The following is a 14,302-nucleotide window of genomic DNA, read 5'->3' as shown; positions in this document are numbered from 1 at the left end:
CGGGTTGAAACAATTAGACTGATGAAGTGGTACTGCCTAACAGGCTGCTATTTCTACCCAGCTGGTTAGGGGGCTTAGAATATACACGCGGCAAGTATGCCTTGCATAAGAGGCGACTAGAGTACCCATATAATTCAAGGGGTTACCAGCGCAATTTATAGTTTCTCCAAACCAATGTTCAAAATCACGTACCCGTGGCGAATCCTGTATCTTTAGCAGCCAAGGTTCTGGCGACACCAATTTCCTCATCGATCTTGGGGGGTGCGAGGGCGGTACGGTCTAGAAGGTTTCATGTACCTCGTAAATAAAAGTGAACTTCACGCCAAATTACTACAGCTATCACATATATTTATTTTCGAGCAATCCAAGCAAGTTGAGGGCCATGCTTGAGTTTATTCATTAAACATACATCGCACAACAATTTAAATCACGCGTTTAAAGTAAAAGTTATTCAATTTGAGTACGAAAAAAAAAAACATTATGCATTTATAAGTTGCATTTGACGCAAAAATATCCATCATCGTAAAGCAAATATTTACGCATATATTCATTGCATATTTACCAATTATTATTGCCAGCTGCCATGCCCTACATCAATTTATCCGCAAGGAAATCAAATGACATTTAAAAATAACGATGACCGCATCATGCAAATATTCCGAATTTCGTATTCGTACATAAAACTATAGGAAATTTATAACTTTTTTTTACATAATAAAAATTCGAATATGGTTTATTAAGTTAAATTCCAATGTCGTTCAATGCATGGTCATATGTACATATATATATATGTATATATATTGAAACATATACATACATATGCATGTATGATATGTTTGCACAAATGTTTGAAATGAAGAACAATATGCTTTTAACAAACAGGTAAGGAAGGCTAAGTTCGGGTGTAACCGAAAATTACATACTCAGCTGAGAGCTTTGGAGACAAAATAAGGGAAAATCACCATTTAGGAAAATGAACCTAGGGTAACCCTGGAATGTGTTTGTATGACATGGGTATTACATGGAAGGTATTAAAGAGTATTTTAAAAGGGAATGGGCCATAGTTCTATACGTGGACGTCATTTCGGGATGTCGCCATAAAGGTGGACCAGTGGTGACTCTAGAACGTGTTTGTACGATATGGGTATCAAATTCAAGGTATTAATGAGGGTTTTAAAAGGGAGTGGAAACATTTTCGAGATATCGACCAAAATGTGGACCAGGGTGATCCAGAACATCATCTGTCGTGTACCGCTAATTTATTTATATATACAATACCTCGAACAGTATTCCTGCCATGATTCCAAGGGCTTTTGATTTCGCACTGCAAAACTTTTACAATTTCCTCTAATCAATATGGTAGGTGTCACACCCATTTTACAAAGTTTTTTCTAAAGTTATGTATACTTTGCGTCAAAAACCCAAACCAATCACCATCTTTCATCCTTTTTTTCGTATTTGGTATAGAATTATGTAATTTTTTTCATTTTTCGAAATTTTCGATATCGAAAAAGTGGGCGTGGTCATAGTCGGATTTCGCCCATTTTTATTACCATGATAAGGTGAGTTCAGATAAGTACGTGAACTAAGTTTAGCAAAGATATATCAATTTTTGTTCAAGTTATCGTGTTAACGGCCGAGAGGAAGGACAGACGGTCGACTGTGTATAAAAACTGGGCGTGGCTTCAACCAATTTCACCCATTTTCACAAAAAACAGTTATCATTATAGAGGCAATGCCCCTACCAAATTGGTAAATTTTTGTTCGACTTATGGCATTAAAAGTATTCTAGACAAATTAAATGAAAAAGGGCGGAGCCACGCCCATTTTGAAATTTTCTTTTATTTTTGTATTTTGTTGCACCATATCATTACTGGAGTTGAATTTTGACATAATTTACTTATATGCTGTAAAGATATTAAATTTTTTGTTAAAATTTGACGTTTAAAATTTTTTTTTTAAAAAGTGGGCGTGTTCGTCATCCGATTTTGCAAATTTTTATTTAGCACACATATGGTAAGAGGAGTAACGTTCCTGCCAAACTTCATCATGATATCTTCAACGAATGCCAAATTACAGCTGGCAAAACTTTTAAATTACCTTCTTTTAAAAGTGGGCGGTGCCGCGTCCATTGTACAAAATTTTACTATTTTTCTATTCTGCATCATAAGGTCAACCCACCTACCAAGTTTCATCGCTTTATCCATATTTGGTAATGAATTATCGTACTTTTTCCATTTTTCGAAATTTTCGATATCGAAAAAGTGGGCGTGGTTGTAGTTCGATTTCGTTCATTTTAAATAGTGATCTGAGATGAGTGCCCAAGAACCTACATACCAAATTTCATTAAGATACCTCAAAATTTCCTCAAGTTATCGTATTAACGGGCAGACGGACGGACGGACGGACATGGCTAAACGAATTTCTTTTTTTGTCCAGATCATTTTGATATATAGAAGTCTATATCTATCTCGATTAGTTTATGTGCCGCTACGGGGTACCGTTATGCGAACAAAGTTAATATACTCTGTGAGCTCTGCTCAGCTGAGTATAAAAACATTTGACATTCTTTTATACTCATTGATATTTAATTTATTTAAAAGTTCCATTTATGTTGTTGTTGTTCTGGCTATTTTGACACTAAACGCTTGATGTTACCTTGTAGCCCATTTGCCGCATGTTGCTTGTTAATTGAATGAACGGCACATAAATTGATATTGTTCTTTAACAAGACTCTTCCATATAGTTAAATTGAATAAAAAATGTGTATGTGATTTGGACTATGAACGCCATTTAACTGGGAGTTTTATTTTTAGTATTTTTTGTTTTTTGAATTTTGCAAATAAAAACGTTTCTTTGGAAGTTTAAAAACGTTTGTGCGACGATGCTTACGTGGGATGTTTGAGCAATTTTGTGCTTGACAACAGAAACTACTCGGTTTTGTAGGCCGTGGTAAGAGAATTTCAGTTTCTATGCTTTGATTCACTTACACTTACATACGTGTATCAAAGGCAATTTAGTATTTTGATTCAAGTTTATTCAAAGCATCGGTTAACTTTTTGGAACCGGTCACTTTCTTAATTTTTGAAATTGTAAATATTTTGGAACCGGTTACTGTTTTGAAATCTGTTACGCCTTTCAAGCTTTCACCTCTGGATGAGTTATTTAACCGAATACTTTCTTGTTGTTGCTATTGTTGTGAAGACACTCGTCAAAGGTTCTGGGAAGTGTTGATAGTCCTTTGTTGTATAGAGATCCGATACGTTCCGGTAACAAGCATCATTAAGGTATTAAATAAATAAATAAATCATTAAGGTACTAACCCGACCATCTCAGACACGATTTAATATGACCACAACGAAACTTCTAGGCCATCCCAACCCCAACGCCTAATTCCATAAGGAACTTGTGGTCGCCACAGACTTGCCTGCTAAATTTGTGTAGGCTTCATTTTTATTTAAAACAGTATTCACCTCGCTTAAGTGAGGTTGACAATTGAGTTGCGGGCTCCACAAATTGCACTTATCAACCCTATGAATCCCAATACTTTCTTAAAACCGTTTACTTTTTCGAAAGCAGCTTAGATTCTCTGATCTGATTACTTATTTGGAACCAATTACTGTCTGACAACAGGTTGTTTTATGGGAACCGGTAACTATCATGCAACGAATTGCTTTAATTGAAACCAATTGCAGTTTCGAACGGCAACTTCTTCGGGACCGGTTACATTTTGGATACTTTTTTGGAAGTGGTTGCTTTAATGGAACCGGTTATTTTTATTACCTGATTACTTTTTGAAGACAATTATTTTTATGAAACCGGCTACATTAGTGTAACTGGTTAACATTTTTAAATGGTTTTGTTTTTTTGGAACCGGTTATACTTTTAAAAACGACTTCTGTTTTTATTGCTATTGAAAGCGGTTACTTTATTGAAACCGTAGTTTCGAATAAGACCCATTTAACTTCAATGGAACCGGTTGCTTTTATACAACCTGTAACTTTTTGCAGGCAGTTATTTTTATTGAACCGATTACATTTGTGTGAAACCGATTACTTTTTCAGAACCGGTTATATTTTTGGAACCGGTTACCATTTTGCCTAGCTCCTTTTTTGGAACCGGTTACCTTTTGGACAGCTTATACTATTCTTCGAATATCTTATTGAGCCGAGATCGAAATACTTTCACCTTTTTCTGGCTAAAGCTGGACAATCACTCTTAAAGTTTCTCCATGATTCCATGTCTTCATCCTCTATGCAGCTGTATCAATAGGGGGTAACTCCCATTAGACACATAAAACTCCCTATCACCATTGATAGATGAGCCTTGCTAAACCAAATAATCAATAATTTCAGCCGATCGAGAAATTATAAAAATATATTATCATATATGATCACGGAACCAATTCTCCTATAATCTGAAGATATGTAGTTCGCAAAAAGATTCGCAATCATCCCGAAAGTAGTACAGAAACGATCCCAAAGTTGTCCACTTATAAACCTACGGGTAAAACGGGAGTTATAATAATTTTAACAACTGATACTAAAAGGGAAGAACAAAAGCATCCACATAACTCACCTTTTTACATCTTCTATAGTTCTAAGTCAAATAGTCCCGAATCTATTCCAAAAACAGTACGCAAATGGTTCCCAAATTATCGCAAAATAGTTCCACAATTATTTTGAATATCATCGATAGAGAAATTATAAGAACATAGTTTCAAAATCATCACCGGATCACCGCAATATACTAAATGTCACTGAGTTAAGCTCATTTAACTTACGTTATAATAATTCAAAAATAACAAGTAAGGAAGGTTAAGTTCGGGTGTAACCGAACATTACATATTCAGTTGAGAGCTATGGTGACAACATAAGGGAAAATAACCATGTAGGAAAATGAACCGAGGGAAACCCTGGAATGTGTTTGTATGACATGTGTATCAAATGAAAGGCATTAAAGAGTATTTTATGCGGGAGTGGGCCATAGTTCTATAGGTGGACGCCATTTAAGGATATCGCCATAAAGGTGGATCAGGGTTGACTCTAGAATTTGTTTGTACAATATGAGTATCAAAAAAAAAGTGCTAATGAGTATTTTAAGAGGGAGTGATCCTTAGCTCCATAGGTGGACGCCGTTTGGAGATATCGCCATAAAGGTGGACCAGGGGTGACTCTAGAATGTGTTTGTACGATATGGGTATCAAATTAAAGGTATGGTAGGTGTATAGGTGGTCGCCTTTTCGAGATATCGCCATAAAGGTGGACCAGGGGTGACTCTAGAATGTGTTTGTACGATATTGGTATCAAATTAAAGGTATTAATGAGAGTTTTAAAGGGGAGTGGTGGTAGTTGTATATGTGAAGGCGTTTTCCAGATATCGACCAACATGTGGACCAGGGTGACACAGAACATCATCTGTTGGATACCGCTAATTTATTTATATATGTAATACCTGCCAAGATTTCAAGGGTTTTTTATTTCGTCCTGCAGAACTTTTTCATTTTCTTCTACTTAATATGTTAGGTGTCACAACCATTTTACAAAGTTTTTTCTAAAGTTATATTTTGCGTCAATAAACCAATCCAATTACCATGTTTCATCCCTTTTTTCGTATTTGGTATAGAATTATGGCATTTTTTTCATTTTTCGTAATTTTCGATATCGAAAAAGTGGGCGTGGTCATAGTCGGATTTCGTTCATTTTTTACACCCACCAAGATAAAGTGCGTTGAGATAAGTACGTGAACTAAGTTCAGTAAAAATATGTCGATTTTTGCTCATGTTATCGTGTTAACGGCCATGCGGAAGGACAGACGGACGACTGTGTATAAAAACTGGGCGTGGCTTCAACCGATTTCGCCCATTTTCACAGAAAACAGTTAACGTCATAAAATCTATGCCCCTACCAAATTTCAAAAGGATTGGTAAATTTTTGTTCGACTTATGACATTAAAAGTATCTTAGACAAATTAAATGAAAAAGGGCGGAGCCACGCCCATTTTGAAATTTTATTTTATTTTTGTATTTTGTTGCACCATATCATTACTGGAGTTGAATGTTGACATAATTTACTTATATACTGCAAAGATATTAAATTTTTTTGTTAAAATTTTACTTTAAAAAAAATTTTTTTTTAAAAGTGGGCGTGGTCCTTCTCCGATTATGCTAATTTTTATTAAGCGTACATATAGTAATAGCAGTAACGTTCCTGCCAAATTTCATCATGATATCTTCAACGACTGCTAAATTACAGCTTGCAAAATTTTAAATTACCTTCTTTTAAAAGTGGGCGGTGCCACGCCCATTGTCCAAAATTTTACTAATTTTCTATTCTGCGTCATAAGTTCAACTCAAATTTCATCGCTTTATCTGTCTTTCGTAGTGAATTATCGCACTTTTTCGGTTTTTCGAAATTTTCAATATCGAAAATGTGGGCGTGGTTATAGTCCGATATCGTTCATTTTAAATAGCGATCTGAGATGAGTGCTCAGCAACCTACATACCAAATTTCATCAAGATACCTCTAAATTTACTCAAGTTATCGTGTTAACGGACGGACGGACGGACATGGCTCAATCAAATTTTTTTTCGATCCTGATGGTTTTGATATATGGAAGCCTATATCTATCTCGATTCCTTTATACCTGTACAACCAACCGTTATCAAATCAAACTTAATATACTTTGTGAGATCTGCTCAACTGTGTATAAAAACGAAGTTACTCTTCCAAGGAGAGTGCGTCTGACAGACACATTTTTCTGAGCTTCAATAAGAAACTCGAAGCTAAAATAGACATAGACCATGATGTGGTTACCGAAAGCTGACTGATTGACAATTTTAAGCGGCGATCCTAACAAGGTGTGTGTGTTTTGGTACCTGCCTGCAGCTTTTAGCAAAATATATGTATTTAAAGTGTCCGATGAGTCCTGTTGAGAGATGCGGATCCGCCAAACTAGCCAAAATTAGCTAGACAGGCAAGATGATTTTCAAATTCAATTTAATGCTGAAACTGGACCTCTGAGCTATGGAAAGAGAATAGTCTAAGTAGTAAAACTTAAATTAATTAATGCGTTACTTCAATCCAGCCATATCTTGCCTAGCACTTCGAAGCGAGTTGATTTGTGGGTTTCTAATTTAAAACTTGCTCTTCCCCAAACCTTCTACTAGTCCCCATCCCCATCTTTTTGCCAAATTACTTTTTCGGGTACCACCCACCCATACTTTCCAAAATTACTATTTACCACAGCAATAAATTTCCTTACAACTTTATATCTTCTCCACTACAGCCACATACTAATAAAAAGTCATCACACACACACACATTGCTTACAAAAATAATGTACGCATTGTGTATGTGCATTTAACCCATTGTTGCAACGCCGTAATTTCAAGTACCGTGGCCACACTTCACTTAAATGACATTAATTCAATTGCACTATTCGTTTGTTGTTGTTGTTGTAATAATTGTTAGCTTAAGTTGTTGCCTCTCAAATGTCTTTGTCACTGTTTTATTGGCATTTAGTTGTAGTTGTAGCATCAGTTAAGTTTGTTATTGCGGCGATTGTAGTTGTTGTAACTGTACTTGTTATTGTTATTGTAGTGCACACTTGTACACATTTTTGTCTTTATGTACTTGCGCTCGAAGTACTCGTAAGTATGCCTGCGGTCATTTATTTTCGTTATTAAGGCGTTGCTATGCAATTACAATTCTGCGTGGAAGCAGCTGCTGCAGTTAGCCAACTGTTAAAGCACACACATACACAAACATACAGGCGAGCACGTAAAAGCCATATGCTGCAAGTGACACTACATCAAGTAGCTGCAGCTGCATTTGGGTGTACATGTGTATGTGTATTTTGTTGAAGTGCACTTGTATGTGCGTGTGCACAGTTACACACTTGACCCTATTTTACTGTTATTTTCTGGGTAATTTAAGTTCATTTTTAATATATGAAGCAGCATGTTTGCTGTATGTTTTATTCTTATTCATTTATTTTAAATAAAATATTTGGTAGTGTCTGTGTATGTGTGCGTGTTAATAATTTCCTGAAATGTGCATATGTATATGTGTGCACTACAAGTGGAACCTTATATTCGATCATAAAAATAGCTTATTTTTACATATATATATATTAGACTGTGTCGATTTATCAACCAATATCGCGCCATCGATTTTTCGATAGGATTCGGGCTCAGGAAAAAAAGTTCCACTACGCATACCCAAAAAAATAATTTTCGAGCCTGCGAAATTTAATTTTTTTGACTTGTTTTAGGCTTTGATTTATAAGGTTTTTTTAAAAATCGAAAAAAGTGAAAAAAATGTAATTTCTACCTTCGATGGTTAATAAAACAGCAGAAACGTCCGGATTAATTATCATAATATTTTATTCTTCAGTCGTCAATCCAATAATGAACCGGAAGTCCACCATCTTCTCTTTTCTTCCTTTACAGTGATGTATTTTTGTTTATTCTATTAATTAGTTGACATGGTTGCATTTATGATCTTACAAAAATGAAATTTCGCAGGCTCGAAAATTATTTTTTTGGGTATGCGTAGTGGAACTTTTTTTCCGAGCCCAAATCCTATCGAAAAATCGATGGCGCGATATCGCTTAACTTGCGTCCATACAAATCACCCCAGGTTTATATATGTAATCCGGTCTATGAAAAGGTGGCTTATGAATAAAAAAAAATGTTTCCAATTTTTTTCTGGTTTCGAAAATTTTTTAAAACGCTCTTTCACGAGGTGAAAACTAGAAAGTCCTAACTTGCTTAGAAGTGTACTAAAAATGTAGAGAAAAAGAGCACAAATGAAAGACGATGAAGCCTTTGGTTCCTTCGATATCACTTTGGTGGCTGGTGAAGCATCCTCAGAATTTTTGATAGCATTTTTTTCGATGGCAATGGAGCCAAAATATCGGTCAGGAACTGGTTTTTGTTTTGACTTTTGGGCATGGCTCTTCATAATGCAAAAGAAAAACTACTAAGAAACTGAAGAAATGCATTGTTTATCTTAAACAGCTGTTTCTCGCAATTTTTTTTTGAGTCATAAGCCACCTTTTCATGGACCGGGTCACATATATATATGGAAGAGAAAATCTGAGCGTTTTTTCAGTTTTTTATCTGAAACAAAGCGACGCAATAGACTTTAATACCCAATTACTCTACTAGGTTCCAAGAAAATGGGAAACTCTGATTTCTAATTAATGAGTAATACTCGGGTAGCATTGGTAAACCACTACACATAGAAGCCGCGAATATTTCGAAGGAAAGCATTTTGGCCAAAAATGTATCTTTTTAACCAGCCAACCAAGTAAGGAGTAATTTAAAGAAGGAACGAAAAGGCAGGCTCCCCAAAAGAGAACCGAAGAAGCATTGCGAATGCAGAGTGAAAAAGTAGTCCTGATTTCAATAAAATTAAATTTTTCTCTTCCTGATGTTCATATTTTTTCGCATTTGGCCGCTAAAAAGAATATACAAATTATTAAATGGCAAGTGTTCAACCACAGGAAGAAGTCAGCAAGAAACTAGCTCCCAGCTCCATGTTTTCTTGACGTTATAGCAAAAACATTATCTGAATGTTTAGGAAAATGTTGCGGATGAAGGCAGTCCTTTGTCAGGTATTCGTCTAAGGCTCTCCGGTACAAGCACCCTCTAATACTAGCTCTACTGCCTTGCGAGCAAATTTTTTTTACCACTCTTTCAACCTTCGGATTTTTGGAATTTAGACATGTACGCTCCTCAATCCACTACTGTAGCCAAAGCAAATTAAACAGATAAGAAAATGCACATTGGACTGAAGATGGCACAACGCCGAAACTGATTGGCTCCAAACGAATTTGGCGGAGGTCTACGGAAATTTGTTTGATTTTCCATTCATTATCCACCCGGTCTCGCCAAAAAAATCAGCAAAAAAAAAGGAATTGAAAAAAGCATATCGATTTATTATAAGTTAATGTAAAAAACTACTCCGAAAAAAGCCGTCGTTGCTTATCGTAGATGATAATAAAAGTCTTATTTTTTTTGATTTTCCGACAGGGTAAATAAATGATGTATATTGGAACGATTTTCCGTTATCCCTTCTCAAATTTGGTTTCGTTCGAAAATCGACACTGATGATGGCACAACGCCGAAACCGGTTTGTCTCGAACCCAAATTTAAAAAGGGATGACGGATAATTGTTTTGATATACATCAGATATTAAAAGTCCTATTTTAAACCTTATGCTAATAATATGTAGTCCTTGTGGGTATCGAATTATCCACATAAAGGTTTCGGAACTACGAACATGTTTATTTAATGTGCTTCTGATGAACGCCTCAGGCTAAGAGATAATTTTTCTGTCGAATGCGCTACGTTGAGAGCCCCCTAGGAGGGTGAGCTCACCGCGCAAGAAGTTCTGGTTGGCTGGCCAGAAATCTTTTAGTCAACATACTCATTCAGATAGATTCGATAGCCTATTTATCAGAGACCGGAGATGAAGTTGAGAGTGCAAAAAGGAAACCATCTAGAAGGAAACAATCTAGACAGTCGCAACCGTAATAAATTCTGGTGTTAAACTCTCTACTATTTAGCTCTTTTGGTTGCTTTTGAAACAGGCATCAATAATGTTGTTGCTGGTATAATTATCATAAGATCTGTCGTCGAACTTAGTGGAGTAAGTGCCTATAAAACAATGTGAATAGTCGGAACTTTTACCAGCGATGAAATCTCCTATCTATATAGAATCTCGTGAAGAGAACTGGCCACATTATGCTGCTTAAAGTGTTCCTGTTGGCGGAAGTGTGAATAAGGGCATGTTATTACCTATTGAATAAATTTCAATGTTTGAATAGGAGGTTAGGTGCCTACATCAGGCTGATATTGAAATACTGGATCATGACACTGAGCGAATTCAAGTCTTAATTGATCTAATTAATACTGTGACGAATATTAAGCTGCTACTAAATAAATGAACAACAATAAAGAAGACACTCATATGTAGAAGGCGACGAAGAGATATCTCACACACACAAATATGTAGTCATCAGCCGAAGTAGTTACTCACACATACCCACGCATATAACTAAATTACCAAGCAGAGGATACAACACTTCTAGAAGCTAAAACATTTAGACCTTTGGAGAAATATGCGGACGAGGCCACAGAGAGTATAAAAGCAGCGCAAGCTGAGTATTAACGAATCAGTTTTGATTTAAGCGGTTGTGAAGTATAATTGTGAAGTACTACTCCCAAAGTAATCTAAATAAAGCCCAGTTTGTTACTGAATATTGAAGTGATTTATTCAACAGTTTAGCGATTCGAACGTTAGCAGAAGGTTTCAAATAAGCGGAATTTCCCCAAATTTCATTACAATACTATCAAAACGTTAGGCCAAGGTCTTTAGTGCGGTTTGTTTATATGAATATAAATAAATTTTGAGTTCCAATTCGGATTTAAAAAGATATGACTCTACCAACCAAGATTTGAGGCGCTCTGAGTTGAATTTAAACGGAAATTTAATGATATTACTATGAGTAACATTTTTTGTAAGGGTCCCTGAACATCAAAGCTCCTTTGGCGCAGATGACTTAGCCATCCAGCTATCGGTGATTTACCAGAGATAGGTAAATGTTAGGTATCTGTGGTATTGTGCAGATATGTACTATACAGTGAAATCCTAGATACGATGAAAATCTCATTAAGAAGGTGTGAGGCACAAAACGGTGTCCAAAATAGGATTAACTTTGCGGTCGCTTGGTATGTAGAACAACCTCTAGATTAACCAATACTATGATATATGCATATAGTGCAACGAATAGAAGCCCAAAGGCTTTTCTAGCGAGGAAGTGTTATGAAAATAGATGAAGATGCTTCGTCCAAGAAAGTATTTCAATGGACACACATCTTTCTAAGCAGAGGAAAAGAAAAACCACCCACGCGTTGGGAGGGGAAGGTGGTGTAAGTCTTAATCATCCATGGTTACGAAGAAAAACCGCTTAGGCGCTTATTGATGATTATTATGATGATTATGACATGCATGTATAACGAGTAGTTGTAGTTGTAAATATGTAGTTGTAAATATTTGAAGTAACGAGATCATGTACATACCATCGCATTTCCTAAACGTAATCCTTCCAAATTCGGTTCTAGACCAAATTGTTTCAATAAAATTTAGACGTCCGAAGTTAATTACCTGATAAGAAAAAGAGAGAGAAAATATTAGATAAATATATATTGAAGCAAATTCAACAAACATCCCGGAACGGAAATGAGAGAAATGCATTGACCAGAAGAACTCAAGGTCCTTCGCTTAAAATTATTATTTAAATCTTGAAATAAAATTAATTTGAAATTTAACTTGCTAAAAACTCAAACATACTGAAAGACCAATGCAGTCGTAAACACCTATCACATGCAAGTACTCGTATGTATGTATGTGTGTGCATTTTATATTAAATTGCGGTTTGTGGTTTGGCAGAACCGGTAGTTGACATGTGTGTGCACAGTTTTCAGTTTCATTGACATTTTTCTTTCACCTACACTTCAACCCATCATGCACACACACACACACACACATTCACACAGCCAAGCGTTGCCTAACAACATATGCGATCACTGCGGCCGATACAGTAGAAGATGTTTACCATGTATTTTTCGAGTGTCCTAGGTTCTATAGCTCGAGATGCAAACTGTGCAGAATATTTGGAGAGGATTACACTCCTGAAACAATTGTTGGATGCATGCTACAAAGCAAGGTAAAATGGTCCGCGGCATGCGATGTAATAGCGGAAATAATGAAGTGTCTACGAACTCTTGAAAGGCTACGGCGCAGCAGCGAACATTGAACAGTCGAGTTGTGTGGGTGGATAACAAATTGCTAAGGTGGAGGGGATCGAGCTGTGCACGTATTGGATGCAAGGCCTCCGTACAATTAGCGGCGCGAGAATGATAAAATAAGAAAATACCGTAATATATGTAGGTAATGTAATAGTAAACCAGGCGACGGATTGGAGACAAGGCCTCTTCAACCGTTCGAATACTGCCCCAGGTAAAGGAATAAAGCACGGATTGGAGACACGGCCTCTTCAACCGTGCGACCAAAAGCAGTCAACATACACGCAACGACAAACCTACGGATTGGAGACAAGGCCTCTCCAACTGTAGAAACAACGAGTATGAGGGTAAACGTCTCACATGTAATCAGAGTTTATACTCGGATTGGAGAGAAGGCCTCTCCAACCGGTGGAAGTACGAGGAAAGCCCCCTTACGTATTGTGGAAAAAAAAAATTTAATGAAAAACGGAAAAACCTATTGAAATAAAAAAAAAAAAAAAATTCTATTTATACATATATAATTTATTTACACATATATACATATATAAAAAACAAAACCCTACAATACAAGTAGTCGAACGCACAAGCATGCCACAAGCATTATATGCACAGTGTTTAAGGTAGGCTTGGAAATATTCGTAGAAGTGGTATGCGTCAAGCAGATTCAGGTAGTAAGCAGGGCGTGTCAGTCCCAGTGTTAACCATACCGCGGCACTATCTAAGTACAGCAAAGTGACCCCGACAGACGTAGAGCTTAGTGCTCAACCTACCTCCCGACGGAATACTTGACGGTAGTACCGGGGGGTAAATGGTACTCAGACGGTAGGAGGTTTAGTGCGGTTAAAGTCCCTTTCGATGCTTCCTCCTCGTAAAAAAAAAAAAAAAAAAAAACAAAAAAAAAAAAACAGCCAAGCGTTAATTGTCTTAATATAAAGGAAATTATTAACACTTGGGTTGATTAACAGACGCAGTGAGCATTGGTCGATAAATATGTTGTTACCACTGAGTGCAATATTCGTTCAGAAATATATTTAAAACTGAAAATGTGTACTTATTGATTGATTTTTATTAGCGGAGCTCCAGACCAAACCGCCAGGCTCTTACGTCAGGCAAATAGAGTGAAAATATTTGTGTAAGGACGCACTCCAACCTAAGGACTCACTGAGGTTTGCAGCATCCGTTCCCCATGATATGCGGCTGCAAGCAAGCGCCTGCTATGGACCAACCAATCTAGCAACAAAGTTGAGAAGAGAACTCGCATCGTAACACCTACTACCAATGTTGAAGATAGTAAAACCTCTGATGAGAGCTCTGCTCTCCGTTGATGAACACGGAAAGCATTTCAAAGAGTAAAGTCCGAGGGAGAAAACCAGAACCGCCTCTTCGTAGGAAGGTGTCGATGCTCGCCAGGTAGGTATCCATAAAAATACAAGGAATGACATCACCGCCATGCAGGAAATTCGATTAGTGGAAAAGCCAGTGACT

At 36.6% G+C, this 14,302-nt stretch overlaps 1 protein-coding gene across 1 annotated transcript in view; it reads right to left on the bottom strand.

The window, feature by feature from the left end:
- The window catches only part of LOC137254050 (uncharacterized), a 151,175-nt gene extending 138,998 nt beyond the window's left edge, over positions 1-12,177 (bottom strand). The window contains exon 1 of the mRNA XM_067791732.1: positions 12,092-12,177. The gene's annotated coding sequence lies outside the window, so the exon portion shown is untranslated. The remainder of the gene's footprint in view (positions 1-12,091) is intronic.
- Positions 12,178-14,302: the final 2,125 nt, after the last annotated feature.

Source organism: Eurosta solidaginis, chromosome 5, assembly GCF_040869045.1.
Source record: "Eurosta solidaginis isolate ZX-2024a chromosome 5, ASM4086904v1, whole genome shotgun sequence".
Lineage (NCBI taxonomy): Eukaryota > Metazoa > Arthropoda > Insecta > Diptera > Tephritidae > Eurosta > Eurosta solidaginis.
This window is presented reverse-complemented; position numbering and strand designations above follow the sequence as displayed.